Source organism: Aphelocoma coerulescens, chromosome 5 (assembly GCF_041296385.1).
Source record: "Aphelocoma coerulescens isolate FSJ_1873_10779 chromosome 5, UR_Acoe_1.0, whole genome shotgun sequence".
In the NCBI taxonomy this organism is placed as follows: domain Eukaryota; kingdom Metazoa; phylum Chordata; class Aves; order Passeriformes; family Corvidae; genus Aphelocoma; species Aphelocoma coerulescens.
This window is the reverse complement of record NC_091019.1, coordinates 58,055,374-58,069,016: the sequence shown is the minus strand read 5'-3', so window position 1 is coordinate 58,069,016 and position 13,643 is coordinate 58,055,374. Positions and strand designations below refer to the sequence as shown.

The 13,643-nt window shown below is 41.2% G+C and overlaps 1 protein-coding gene across 6 annotated transcripts in view; it reads right to left on the bottom strand.

Moving 5' to 3' along the window:
* Positions 1–5,342, bottom strand: part of KLC1 (kinesin light chain 1) — a 48,206-nt gene extending 42,864 nt beyond the window's left edge. For all 6 annotated transcript variants that reach the window (XM_069018370.1, XM_069018372.1, XM_069018371.1 and 3 more), the window contains exon 1: positions 5,014–5,342. The gene's annotated coding sequence lies outside the window, so the exon portion shown is untranslated. The remainder of the gene's footprint in view (positions 1–5,013) is intronic.
* Between the last annotated feature and the right edge of the window lie 8,301 nt (positions 5,343–13,643).

Below are 13,643 nucleotides of genomic sequence, written 5' to 3'. Positions count from 1 at the left end.
CACAATGCCACCCTCTACACTGTTGGGGAGAGATGAATCCCACTTCTTTAATCAACCCTTCTCCCTCTAAATACACACAAAATGTGATTGGGAACTGGGGGTGAACAGGGTGGAACATGCAGTTCAAGCACATGAACAAATGAAACATTAAAGATGGGGGCATACTAAAATCCACTCATGGCAAAGACAGGAGGGATGACAGAGTAACAGCAGCCTCTCTGAAATGGAAGCTGCTCAAGCCAGAAGAGAAGGACAGAACTGTGATTTCCCCACACTATTCAGGCTGACATTGTTTCATAAAGGAACATCCATAAAAGCACTTAATCTTAAAACAATATTCTATTCAGAAGAACAAAAAAAAAGCAGCAGAACCACACCAACACACACACTGCTCCTCCCTGCTAGTCCCTAATCTGTATGACATGGCTTGCAAATCATTCAGCTGCTGTCAGCTGGAAGGAGCAAACTCAAGATATAGTGCAGGAATAGTTACTGCAATCCCTTACAAAGCTCAAAACCACCACCCTCTGCACTGTGGAATGGCACACACAATTGAATCATAGCACACTGCCAGTAATCTTAATTTTTTGTTAACATTAACTACTTAACTACTACACAGAAACACAGATAAGAATGAAAGTAATAATTTACCTGGTAATTCTGAAAAATATATGTATTGTCCTTTAAAAATACTAACTTGTAGATATAACTTTTTAAGAAGTATCAAAAAGTTGGTTTATGTCAGACTTTTCTTGAACCTCTGAACATTAATAAGAGCAATGGTAACTTTTCAAATGGTTTGCTGGGTTAAATCACATAGTAAATGTAACATAATTAGCCACCATCCCAACCCTACAGACACATAAGGAAGTCAGTACTACCCACTAGAGTGGTTACGTCCCTTGTTTAGTCACTTTAAATAAAATCAGCTATGTTTCTGACATAATCCCCAAAACAGAATCTAAACATGATGAACAGGGTTTATGACAGGGATTTACAAAAGAATCAAAATATGAAACTGCTCACTTTTAAGTCTACCAACAAAAGATATCTTACCGCTTTTACTTGTAAGGAAGACTTGATACTGAGAAACCATGTACAAAATATGCCCGTTTCAGCAGACAACAGAAGGAAAGCATATTGGACATATAAGGTGGCATGATCCCATGCTTCCTCATTTTGAGCCACAAACATGCCCAACAATAATTATTTGACAAACTAAATTAATTTTAATTCTACATACATGCCAAAGGCCTAAACATAGCTTCCAAAGTAAAGATTGTTTCTGACTGCAGTTAAACAGCAGCATCCCTGGGAGATAAACGGGGTTCAAAGAAACAAACAGTTATTAAATCAACACACAGATACTATTACTTGCATCTGTTTTCTTAGCTGATGGAATCTGAAGAAACTGTTAACTATCAGAGAGTGTCTTTATATATTTTAAGAAACTAGCATCTCTAATGTTAACTTTGCTTTAGTGTTCATCCTTTGTTCACATTCCCAAGTATATTATGGGTACCAGAAGCATACATACACCCTCAGTCCTCATGCCTGCCCTTTCAGTATGACCTGTTAAGTATGTTAATTGTTTAGCACAAAAAACCCCCGAGTATAGTGTCATCTTGTGCCTGATGACTACAAAACATAAAAGTTTTGTACTTTATACACCTCACATAAAACCCTCTGGAAGTAATTCCTGTATCACTGAAAGCATCTGCAATTCTGGCTCTAATCCTCCTAACAAAGTGCCCAATTTAAATCCCTGAAGATGATGGCAACAAGTATCTCAGCAAATCTAAGTCAGAAAAGCACACTTTTTTCTGGTCAGGAATTTATTTAGTAATTTTTCAAAGGAATGACACTTTCTTCTACATCCTACTTTCAGAAAGGAAAACGTTTCATTAAATAAAATACTGGGAAGACTTTAATACCTCAGAAACACCTGAAGCTGACTGTGACTCAGGATAACTACTACAATCAGTTCTATTTTGTAATCAAATAGGATTCTTTTGAGAGTGAGCAAGGTGTCTCTGACCAGTACTTGGTTACAACAAATATGTGTTAGACATTATGTTTGTCATGCTTTTGCTTGAAGGAAAATGAGGGTTAACATGGAAATGTTTTTCTAAATTTTGGTCAAGGTAAATACTGTGCTCTTGTAAAACAATTAGAAATACTCTGGAAACATGAAGTATTATGAAGGCTGAATTAAGAGAAAAGCCTGTGGCTACCCACTTTATTGCAGTGATGATGGAACTGGTCCATTTTTACAACATTTGTGTTGTGCTGAACAACACCCTGGAGGGACACTGACTACAAAGGATGTTTATTTGACTAGACCTAACATGCTTGTCCCCATCACTATCTGCTACTCTGCTCTACAACACTAAATAGAGAAGTACACTCTGCTTATTTATAAGTTTACCCAAATTTTTGTATTTTTCACTCCTCTTATAAAAACTTTATTTTACAAGTATTTGTAGGCTGAATTAAGTTTTAAAATAATCATGAGCTATGCATCTGGAGAGATGCTATTAATCCCAGAGTAAATCCAACTGCACGTCTGCCACAGAAGTCAAACAGAAGAAGAGATGAAAGAGTAACTGCACAAGTCCACATTTCAAAAGAAACAGAAGGTGCATTAAATGGACTCAGAACTGAATATGAAGCTACAATATTTCCCCAAATTCCCAATTAAATAAGACACAAATGTAGGTATGTGTGTGTAAACAAAAAGATACAGAGAGAAAGAGATGTGTACTGTATGAGTAGCACATGAGTGAGGGGTTTCTGACATTAGCATGGCAACTTCTCCATAAACACAGGAAGCAATTGTTCTTATATGCCTTAAATGTTTGTACAGTGTATTTTGTTCTGTGTCAAAAACATTCAGATTGTGTTCGGGACTCCTGCATATTTAATTGAATATTATGTGATTCCTCTTTTGTCATACACAGACCTTTTAAAAGAATCCATTTCCATTCATAAAGCACTATTAACCATATCACAGGAATTTGACAAACAATTCATGAGGCTATTTCACAGGGCCTTTGGGGGGTAACTTTATTTACTCTTTTTTAATATATATGGTAGCAAGTAAAGGGAGTCTGTGCTCGAATTGCTGCTAGAATTTCTGATTACTGAAAATGTCCAGCTCCATCATCATCCTTCAGAAACATGAAGGTTGCCAAACTTTAACTGCAACATGATGCAGAAGTGATACTGCATTAATGAGTGAGTCAGGAATGGACAATTTAAATTCCCTGTATTTATCCACATGCTTCTGCATTATGTGAAATGCCTACCTAAATGGAACTGCTAGAGTTCTCCATAGCTGCTGTAATTTCATTGAAAAGGTCCTCCTAAACCATGTGGTCACAAAAATAATTGTGCAAGTAACTTACAAGGTCTTCTGCTCAGCCTCACCAGATGGATCAGCTTTCTCTCTGCTGCCAGTAAATGCTGAATGTGTAACTCTCAATTGTATCTGTAATCCTAGGGTTATAACATCCTCTATCATGTTTCGCTGAAGCTTTGGAATTCATACTCAATTAAAATAAAGCTATTTTCCAAAAGAGTTTTAAATCAATTGTGCATTCAAAAAGGTGTTGCTTTCAGTTTTGTTGGTCTTTTTTTTTTAATTAAAATGCTAAGCTGTCTAAAATCTCGAAGGTTCCTGTTTTGCTTCCAATGGACACCCTTTGCACGTAAGTTTCCTATTTAAGTGATGAGCAAATGCAAAAGTGGAACTGAAAGAGACAATTACTCTGCAGAGTAACTGTTGCTAAATCTTCTGCCAATCACAAAACTGCTGAAAATTAATTTTAACCGGTTTAGTTTTTTGCATTTTTATGTGTAAACATGTAAGCATGCTATATGATTGACAGTGACTCACAATTTTGCTGTTCAAAGCAAACTATAGAAAAAGACTTTTGCTTTTTCCCAGCTGGTTTTATTTTCTTAGTATTCTGAGTTCAGGACCAGTATTTTGAGTACTGATAGTACATTTACATCATATCCACTAATGGAAATCACTAACACGGGGAAAAAAAAAAAAAAGAAAAAAAGGAGTAAGAGCACCATCATTGATTTAGCAGCCTTCAAAAAGCGAGGCAAGAGTATTACACTACGTGATGCCACCTTGGTCATTAAAACGGGCTTCAATATGCTTAGAACACAGAATTCAATAAGGTGTCAAGAAGTTTCCTTCTGATTACATACAAGTGCTATGCAGATCTACAAATCTGGCACCTCGTTACTTAAAAATATCCGAAAGACGACAGCAAAATGAGTAAGGTTTTAAAATGTCTTTCTAATTAATCTCTTCTCTAAAGATGCAGTTATCAATTAAATCAATTCTGTATTTTTGCTAGAATATCCTGTTTCTAACCAATGCTTTCCTTATTTTGAAGGTGTAGAAATTCGGGCAAGTCCTAAGTCTATGAACCGTCTCCGACTACAGCACGGCAGGTGACCTACAATGTACAAATCCGGTCACTATGTACAAAGCCCAAAGACCTCTCCTCGCCTCGCCTTCCACCAATTCCGAAGAGGCAGCAGCACAGCCCCAAAGCCGAGGGGAGCGCAGACAAAGCGCCGCACGCCCGGAGCCGCAGGCCGGCGCCTCCTCAGCCCGCTCTGCCCGCACCCTCCCAGGGCGGCGCCCGCCGCAGCACCGAGGGGAGCCGGGAGAGGAAACGGGGACAAAGCCGAGCCGATCCCCATCCCGAGGGACGTACCCTTGCCCGCAGCCGAGCGCTGAGCACAACTGACAAAACGCCCAAAAACAGCCTCCCCAAAAACCCACCCCGCCCTGGACGCGGGAAAGGACGGGGCCGGCTGTCAGCGGCGGCGCTGCGGGGGGACCGGGCGGCCCGCGCAGCCTTTTGTTGTTCGCGCAGCGGCGGATAAAAAGGGAGAGGAATTAAACACCCCATGCATCCACACCCAAATACACACGCCCCGGGTCCCGGACCGCCGGCCCCGGCCCGGGCGGCTTCCCCCGCTCACCGCTCGGTGCTGCAGCTCGGGTGATGTGCGCAGCGCTCGCTGGGGCGGCAGGGGCCGCGCAGCCCGGGGCGGGGAGGCGGCCGGAGGAGGATGTCAGCGATGGGCGGGCGGAAGGGAGGAAGGAAAAGGGTTTTTTGGGGGGGGGAGAGAGGACCGGAGAGAGGGAGGGAAGGTGAGAAAGAAGCGAATCAGCACCACGGCGCACTCAGTGCCTCCCGCAAGGCGCTGGCAGGGCCGCGGTGGTCGGCGCCGGCAGAGCGGGCGCTGACAGCTGCCGGCAGCCGCCACCACCGCCCCGGCTGCTGCTGCTGCGGCTGCGGCCGCCGCCCCTGTCCCGCCCCGCACTCCCCTCCCTCCTTCCCTCCCGCCCCGCCTGACATGGCGGCGCCCCCCCTTCTCCCACAAACGCCCGCGCGCCCTTCTCTCCCACCGCCTGCCCCCCCCATGGCGTCATCCGTCCCTGGGAGCGGGGCAGCGCCGGGGTGCATGCTCTGGGGGAGGGTTCAGCTGCATCCCCGAGGCTGCCAGTGCGGGCCACGCTCAGCCTTGCTAAGATTTGCCTCGTTTCCCTCAAGTGGGTGTCAGTGGAGAGCAGAACCCGGCGTTTCCTCAGGGCGCTCTCGGTGACACTGGGGTGGTTTTGCTCCAGAGGGGGCACCAGTGCTGATGCTCTTGGCGCTGGTTTGACCTACTGTAGTGGAAAGAAGTTCAGCGTTATAGTGACTGTACGACTCGTGAAACTGATGTCACCGTCTCACTTGAATGCCTCTGGGAAAATCTTCCCCTCTCTTTAAAAAGGACATTGAAGTGCTGGAGTGTGTCCAGCGAAGGGCAACAAGGTTCGTGAAAGGTGTAGAAAACGTGTCTTGTAAGGAATTCCTGAAGGACCTGGGTTGGTTTCGTTTCAAGAAGAGGAGGCTCAGGAGGAACCTCACTGCTTTCTACAACGACGTGACAGGAGGGTGTAGTGAGGTGGGGGCTGGTCTCTTCTACCGTGCTTGCAGTGAGAAGGACAAGAGAAAATGCCCTCAAGTAGGACGCGGGCGATTCAGATTGCATATTAGACCCAAAAAAATTGCACTGTTAGGTGGCCAGGCATTGGAATAGGTTGCCCAGGGAGGTGGTAGAGCTACCACCCCTGGAGGTGTTCAAGAGGCATCTTGATGTGGCGCTGGGCAATGTGGTTTAGTGGTTATGGGGTTACAGGGGCAGTGCTGGGTAGATGGTTGTACTGGATGATCTTGAAGGTCTCTTCCAACCGTGATGATTCCATGGTTCTGTGAAATGTGCATGAAAATCTCCACAGTGTGCAGCGGCTCATGGAACAAGTCACACAGAGAAATGGGCTGAAGGGTGAGTTTCGTGGTGAAGGTCGAGCCCCCCCTTAGGGCTCAGTGTGTGTTGCTAATATATTTTAATGCCCTTGTCTTTGTTCCCCATGGAAGTAAATGAAAGATCCCTGCTCTTACACAGGTTTACACATGAAAAGTAAGACTTCCATGAGAACTCAGTGACACTTGTCGCAAGAACTATTTCTTTGCAGATTCCAATTTCATTCCCACTCTCACTAGAGAGGAAGGAACAGCCACAGTATTTTCTTCATGTTATTTTCCACTAGGTAGAATTAAGCCCAGAAAGGAAAGATGGAAGGAATTGAGGTCTTAGACAGAAAAACAAATGAAAAAGAAGAATTAAAAAAAGAAAAATAAACTCCCCAAACATTAAATATAGCAAAGCAATAAAATGTACACTGTAAATCATCAGGGATTAGTGACAACCTAACTCTATGAAAGAGTTATATTGTGCATTATCACCTGAGCTCCACATAGGATAGAAGAGCATCATTCAGTTGGAGGGAACCTGCAATGACCATCTACTCCCTGCAGTATGTACAGGGTATGAATCATAACCTAATAGAAACACACAGAGGTATAGTGGCAAATCCAAATATGCAGCCTCACCTAAGTGGTAATATTTAAAATATTCAAGGAAAGTAGAGCTTATGTATGTTTGCCCTCACGTACAACACTGAGCAAGTCTACAGACTGACAGATGTGAGAACAAGAGTCGGATGAGAAAGCAAGACTCCTAAGAATAAGCAGGAAGTTGGAAGAGGAATCGAAGCTAATGCTGCTGTCAAAGAAGCAGAGGAACAGGAAGAGTCACAGAAGCCCACAAGAAACAAAACAAAGTTAGGGGAACATGGATAGTCTGCAGACTGCAAATACAGAGAATCACTGTTGGATGTGAAAAGCTGAGGGAATTAAAGTATACTTACTGAATTCCCCTCTCTGATTGATGTCTTACACAGACCAAGCTGTCCAGCAAAACCCAATTTTGATACTAGTATTTCAGAGCAGCAGTTTCTTGCATTCTTCATCTCCATTTAAAACTTTTCCCTGCAATTTTATATTAATAGTTTAATTAACCGTATTTTACTTTTGACAGGCAATACAGCCTAACTATAACAATGTTTGCACAGTAATATGGAAGGGAGAAAAAAGATTGAAGGGCATTCCTTTATACAAACTACGTTTTAAAGAGTTATGCCAATTGGTCCACAGGTTCAGAGTATTCTCATGAATATGCAAGAGATTTAATTAAAAATAGAACATGCCCTAATTACATAATTATGCAAGAGAATTGATTCAAAGGAACCACTCCTGCCTTTTGAATAAACAATATTCATTGCTTACTTCCTATCACACATTTGCTTTAAAAGATTTCCTGCAATTAGCTTCTTACCTCAGGGATGTGAGCATCTCTGAACAAAGCAACTACTCCAGCTATGACCCTGATTCATAATATGCTGGCTAATCAAGTATATGCATCCTGGCAATTTCCCACATAAACAGCACACACTATAAGCTCCCTCCTGCAGGAAGGCTGATTAGCTCAATGGAGCTAAAGTGCAGTGTTACTCCTCTCTGTTTATGGCACACAGCAGAAGATAGACACAGGAGAGACTTGGTGAACATGATTTTTCCTGAAGCTACTGCCTGACCTGAAATATCCGAAGAGTTCTTCTTCATTTGGATCTTGTTTTTCCTGTCTCACCTACATGAGAATTATCCAGGTTTATCTAGCAGTAAAAACTATTCACTGCCCACATTTCCATTTTCTCTTAAGGAACTAGTTATGCTGCATGCCCTGATTTTTGGATTAAATTATCGAGACATGCTGTCTCTAGTATATTACAGAATCAAAGAATCAATTAGGTTGGAAAAGACCTCTGAGATCATCAAGTCCAACCTATGACTGAACAGCACCATGTCAACTAGACCATGGCACTAAGTGCCATGTCCAGTCTTGGTAACTTCCAGTCTCTCCACCTTTATGGGTGGCGACTCCTGCAATCCTTTGCCTATCACCAGCAAGGTCACCATGGTTTTCTGCAGACATCTGAATGCATACCAAAACAAAGCCCCAAAACACCTTATGTACAATGCTGGATTCTTCAGTCTCAACGATTTCCCTCTTCTCCTGGAAGAGAGAGGGAGGTTTGTAATTCACAGTGGGAGAGCAAAAAGCAAACAATTCAACTAATGCAGCACAAAGCTCTTAGATTTTTGAAGTGCAACAGTGTGAGAAATACATACAGCAAACTGAGGTCAGCTAAACTGACATCCACAAACGGGGCAAGCCTCTAAAGAAATTCAGGTTCACTTCATTTAAGAAATGTGGGTCATTTTATTTTACCATTGTACTAAAAAATATATATCCTTCTGTCTTAGAGGATCTTCCCACCAAAAGAGAATTTTATTTTCTTCAATCTAATATTATAGTCTATAAAATCTATGATTTCATTTTAGAAATATGGGCCACAATAAAGTACTACATTGGAATAATTTCAGCTGCTGCTAAAGTGCTGTTTAAAAGCATCCTGGCAATAATAAATATTGAAAGGCCAGATTCAGCAACCTGTCTGGCCTTTCATCACAACCACTTGACAGCTGCATATGTTTTTAGTTTGTAATTCCTACAAGAATGTCCTTTATGGAAAAGAGGAAGCATAAAAACCAGTGCACAAGACTCAGAAGTGTCAAGTACACACTCCTAGCCACAATTTTAGTCCAACTCTTTTGTTCATATGTGCAATTACTGCATGCGGAGCTACCTTTTTATCAGGGAGTTCAAGCACTTTGAGGTAAAAGGACTCTGTTTTGCTTTGCTTGACTCATTGTCAAATGCCTGAACTTACCATTGGGAACTCACTGTCAGGCAAAGCATTAATTCTAAGTAAAATAAACACTGATCTTGATCCTGCTTCCCAAGTCAATAAGTTTTATTTACATGCAAGTGAATTCTCCTTTTTCAGAGTCACAAGGATTTCTAGGATGCTGTAACAAATGAGAGCCAGTTTGCTTTTCCCTGTTGTTTTCTATCCACAGAGAAATAACAAGGAAATAAAGCATGCAGAGTTAATTCAACTCTTAACAGTTAATTTCTGTTATATTTTTCAAAACAGAGCAGGATGCTTGCACTGGACATTAACATTTTGTTAACAAGATTTTTTTCATCTCTCTGTTATTACAGAGCTATGCTGCTGCTAAAGAACAAAACATACTGACTGAAAGGTTTAAGCAGCACATTCAATTAGCTTTAAAACAGTTCTGTAAGGAAAAACAGACTTCTAAACCTCAGGTAATACAGTTAAAATAACCACTGGAGAGTTAGAGAATTTGCATGTCAATATTAATGTGAACATAGAGAAAAATACTAGACAATTTCAGCAACACAGCTATATTTATATATCCCAATTTCCACTGTTATCTTCAAAGTAGTAAGTGATCAAGGAGCTAAGGATTGCACCCTTTGACAAGTTCTGATACTCTATGCTATATGAGTTTACAGACACTGTCAGTATTTTCCAAAATCCTCTTTCTAAACATCAAAATTCTGAACAGCTAAAGGGTTCACAGAGGAGAGCTTGTGATGATAATTAGACTTGTATTTTTACTCCTTGCATTCAAGGAGTAGGTTCCCACCTCTACGAGGGAATGTTTACACCACTACATACTCGCTATGCTCCACCAGCAATTTCTGTTCTGTCTTTACTTCTGTCATACATTTCATTGAAAGATGAAGCAACTTTCTTCCTCACTTGTTTCTGTGTTCCATAGTCAGCTCATGGTTGACTACCAGCACCTTTCTAGCTTAGGAACACTCTCTTCTCCATATTCACTCTGCATGACTTTTAGTGCTTATGCATGAAGAAAGATAACATTCCATTTATGCTCCTCCTTTCCTTCCTCCATACTCTCACTTCTCAGTGAGTTTATTTTCTCTTGGGGTTTCAGTTGGTCATTCAAGGTTATGAGGATTATTATGCTGCATATGAGTCACAGGAAGTTACATTTATTTCTGTATTCACCTACCTCAGCCACTGAACCATTGCAGAAGTGTATTAGATCCTCCAGAGGAAAGAAAAAACATGCTGTTGGTGGAATATCAGCCTTGGCCACTACTGGAATAATAACATTCAGTCTGTGGTACAGTACTCTGTTCACCCTCCCACATCCTTACTTCCCAACTATGACTCAGCTCCGTTTTTTACCTTTATATTGGAATAATGCCTAGCATTGATAGGAAAAAAGTTTATTCCACAAACACAACAAACAAACTCTTCCAAACACAAAATCATGTGTCTTTGTTCAAACCCAGGAACATGTAGGTAAAAGCAGGGAGAAAAAAGGATCGCCTTTTCTGATTTCTAAGTGCCTGCTTTCCTAGTGCTTCCATTATCCCCTTCCCTTTCTGAGAACACCAGCTCTTTATTACTTACATGGTTTGTCAGCATTCCTTTAGAGATCTGCTAATTCATCAGGCTTGGCTGTCAGATTACTTGCAATTAGATTAGGTGAGACTCTTTCCTTGGTAATCTCGGTAGTCATTGTAGGATCCTTGAGTATCCTACAATTCCTCCTCCTGTCAAGGAAGACTTTTAGATAACCTTTTCTCATTAAATCCTCCCAAGTTTCATTATGGAAAATGCTTTTTCCTAAAAAAAAGCCCCAAAACAAAACAACCTGTGAGGGCTGTGACTGTAATTTCAGTCACACATCAGTGTAAATCTGGGATAATTTCATTAACCAGTATGAGATTTTTCTTATTTTGAGAAGTGAATCTTTGAAAATGTAGGAAAAGCACTAATTTTTTTCCAATCAACATGAGGCAGAATCACAGACTAGAACATAAACTTGCCTCAGCACCAGGAAGACTCGTGCTTCCTCACACAGATATAGGAGATCTATTATCTTTATTCTCACTGAGATTCCTACATAAAACTGTGGTTTTTCAGATGATGCCTTTTATTAAAAGTTCATGCATAAGCTAATCACAAGAAATGCTAATGCCAGTGTATGCCTGTGTGACCTTTTCTAAGCAGAAATTTGCACCTACTGATGAAAGACAACCAAGTCTCCGAAGTCTAAAAGCCATTAAAGATAACCACCTGATCTGGTCTTTTTCTAAATGTAATTATCAAAGTCTATTGGAAACCAAGCAGGTGTTGTGCCCTTCCTGCCCAAGAACATCACTCCTCCAGAGTGCAGTCTCAAGGGTAATATATACATATAGATATTGTGCCAAATTATGTGGTTTTTTTCCTGGCTCTTTCCCCTGGCTAGTGATTCGCTCCATTTCTCCATGTGTTGGCTTTTCTAAGGAAGTCCTCACAGGTAACACTTCTCTTTTATATGTTTAATTAAATTATTGTAGAAAAAGAAGATTCTTCCCTGGGCAACTCTCTTGGCTTGTTCTTCCTCCACTCTCCCGTGTAGCAGATTCTGCACATCATTCTCCCCTCATGACCATCAATTTACTTGGCTAAACAAACTGAACTCTTAATCTCTTTAAAAGAGATTCTACATCTCCCTGATTATTCAATTTGCCCTTCTCTGCTCCTATTTGCTTCATCTTTCTTGAGCCTAAAGGGCTGCAATTGTTTGTGCAATGGTCACTACCCAAAATGCTTGCTCCCAAGACAGATTTATCAGTAACCTCCCTTTCACTTGATGTATTCCTCTTCTGCACGTGGCACAGTAACTGCCAAAATTTTATACCTCTTTCTTCCATTAAATGCTTTTCCCTCCTCCTTAGCTAATACTCTGTATGGAATTATACCAAATTCACTTGGCATCCAAAGTTGATTGGAATTTCTCATTTTTTATGGGAGGCCATTTTAATCCACTTTTCATTGTTGGAGCTTGCCTTGGTTAAGAGGGTATTTCAGGGGCAGTACCCAACTGCACTGGACTGGGGACTTCACAGTAATACAGTTTGCCCCAAGGGAAAGTAAAATGGAAATGTTTCTGCTGTGTGACAATAGTTTCTGTCGTTTCTGTGCCAATGACCAATTATGTCTGTACAGAAAATGGCTTCTCTGAATATGCCTGTGGCTAGATGGATGGTAGACAGGACGTGGGGCTTAGAAGGGCAGAGTCACTCTAAAAATCAATAGCAAACAGAACTGCCTGTGCTAGATATTTTGTTCCTCATCCTGTCTCCTGGGAAACAGAGCAGATGCAGGATAAGGACAGATGATCTTATTCCCAAGGGTTTGGATATGAGTCCTCTCTCCTCTCTGCCTCTTTCTTCCTACAGCAAGTATGTACTGTGGAGCTTTTGCTTAATTTTCAGATGCTGTAATTCCTATATTTTGTATTGGAATTCTATATTTTTAAATCTGTTTTAACACGACATTTTCTTACTTGTTCACAGGTAAGTCCACTGAAAAGTATTAGGCTTAAAGACATTCTATGGACACACTCTTCATTTCTTCTGTATCTTCACAATGATAGAGAAGAAAGCAAGATATGTACATCACTGGTATCAAGGCTTACACTTAAAACACCAGTAAGATGATTGCATAATTCCTACCAGATGGATGGTGTGTCTTAGCTCTGCAGGCTTTTCTGTCACTTACCTGAGAGCAAATATTCTTATGAACTCAACCTGTGGACAGCCTCCAAAAGCTCTAGAACTGAGACTGATAGCCCAGATGAGAAGAGTTTGAGAGAATGGTTTAAAATCAACTTTGTGCCTTCTCAATCCTATACTACTCCCTGCTCCCTGTGTGATTTGGACAACCTCAAGTATTTCATGTGATAGTTCTGCCCAAGACCTCCATGGGGCCCATCTCTAACCTAGCCTACCCACACTCAGTGTACCCCTTATATTCAGGGGGTGTAAAGGAGGCCTTAGAAAGCAGTCTTGTAGGTGTCTATTTCTGAAGAAAGCAATTCCTCCTAACTCCACCTATATTCCTAATAGGTATTTTATTGACCAGTATAGGTATAAAAAAACCAGTGAGGGAATGCTATTAATTTGACAAGTTTGGCAGACACTGCTGCATCATATCATGTTCTGAAGGTTTTCCTTGTGCCAAAAAGACTAGATTCAATTTAAGTAATTTAGGTAATTTATGCAGCAACTGGCTAAGAAGGCAGTTACCTCATTGGTATGTAGGTCATTACAGACATTCTGAGGGTACCATTTTGCTTTAGAGGGCAATTATAAATAGGAATTTAAAGCAGGACTCCTTGGCCTTTGACTTCAGCGGCCAGCTCGGCATAGGAAAATTCAGAGTAGAGATTGTAGTAATTTTTTTGAAGGAAGAAATCCATGCT